Below are 1794 nucleotides of genomic sequence, written 5' to 3'. Positions count from 1 at the left end.
AATTTTATTATGTTATGTTCATCACCACACATTACATCATTAGTTTTTGATGTAGCATTCCATGATTCATTGTTTGCATATAACACCCAGTGCTCCATTCAGTATGTGCCCTCCTTAATACCCATCACCAGGCTAACCCATCCCCCTACCCGCCTCCCCTCTAGAACCCTCAGTTTGTTTCTCAGAGTCCAGAGTCTCTCATGGTTCGTCTCCCCCTCCGATTTCCCCCACTTCAAGACTATACTTTCAGGGATCATTTCTATAGTTTGTCACTATCTAGTTTTAATATTAATGGAATTCTTTTTGCTATTTTCAGTTATTTTTCTTCATTGTGCTGGGCTTCAAAGAGGGCAATTACTTAAATAGGCACTCTCCCATCATCTTTCCTAAATTCCTCCCAAATTAGCTTTCTATTTTTAAAACATTATTTTCAACCTTTTCCCTGAATGTAAGTGCCAAGTTTGCTTTTTAATAAAGCATGATACTAAAAACTATCTGGATGCAAGAACAAAAAGTATTCGTCACCTTATTTAAGATTGATGGCCAAAATGATTTTTTTTTTAATTTTTAAAATCCCATACCTGTCAAATCCCATAAATCAAATGTTTTTTTTCTTGGCTTCCTGGCTGCAAGGCAACCATTTGATTTCTATTTAGCTAGTACTTATTCCTTTTATTAATTCTTGCATTGCTTCACAAGTGACAAAATAAAACTCTGATGTGATTTTTCTTCCTCCCTTTTCCCTGAACAGGGAACAGTCAATTGCCCAATTTTGATACTTTGGCCTCTACCAGCATGTCCTAGTGAAAGACATCCCATTACAAACCTCAGGATGTCAGAGGAAGATGAATGGTTTTGAGTATTTTGAACAATGTAAATTGACAGAATATAGAACATCTGACATTTTAAACCAAATTCTCTTTTCTGGGAAAGAAGTGATCGTTAAAATGTTTCACACAGAAAATCAGCCTTGATTCTCTCAAATAACTAAAAGACTTATATGTGCTGATGACAACAAATTCTTTGCTTTTAAAGGACACCGAATAAGAGTAACTCGGAGCCTTATTTCAAGATTACTGGTCAATCTATGACTTTTACTGACATTAACCTTACTGTAAAATGAGATAATTTAAATTGGTCTTTTAGTTGACTGGCTGACATTAAAAGTCACTCATTCTGAGATTTAATCAAGTAGAAACTAAAAGTCTTCTCTCTGGGTCAAGTTACCTACTCTAGTAAACTGTTCGGAACAGGGCCCTTAACGCTGATCATTGAGCTCACACTGCCCTGGGTTCACGGTTTCCTTAACTCCTTGTTTCCTGAAATCTGTGTTTGCTTCAGTTTTCTTTGTTACTGTTATTCCCCATCATCCTGTGCAAGGAAGGTAAGAGCTAACTCTATTGTGTGCTTTTGTTGCCATGGTGAAGAAAATAGTACAATTCCACAGTTAATAAAGAGTATCAGGGTGAGGAAGATATTTCTTCCAAGCTCACATGATCTTCATTTCATTATAGTGGAACTAAGGAGCATTGACAGGCCTGTTGAAGCAAAATCTTATGTTAGATGTAGTTCATAATGTCATGCTATTCACTCAGAATATAGTACTTCCCTTTGAGAAATTATTTAAAATGCTTGCACTAGAGGAATGTTTTAAAAGGAGCTTCATGTGGTCATATTTTTTTTTCCGACTAAAAAGGAACTGACATTCTACAGATTTCCATTTTGAAAACTGAACAGTCACAGAGAAACACTGTTGCAAAGGGCCTCATTAATTCAAGCTTTGAAAAAGTGATT

At 35.9% G+C, this 1794-nt stretch overlaps 1 pseudogene; it reads left to right on the top strand.

The window, feature by feature from the left end:
• Positions 1–234: 234 nt before the first annotated feature.
• Positions 235–302, top strand: LOC118535604 (small nucleolar RNA U3; annotated as a pseudogene).
• The last annotated feature ends 1492 nt before the right edge of the window (positions 303–1794 follow it).

Source organism: Halichoerus grypus, chromosome 1 (genome assembly GCF_964656455.1).
Source record: "Halichoerus grypus chromosome 1, mHalGry1.hap1.1, whole genome shotgun sequence".
NCBI classification, from domain to species: Eukaryota; Metazoa; Chordata; class Mammalia; order Carnivora; family Phocidae; genus Halichoerus; species Halichoerus grypus.
The sequence above is the reverse complement of the archived record's forward strand: the minus strand, read 5'-3'. Positions and strand labels throughout refer to the sequence as shown.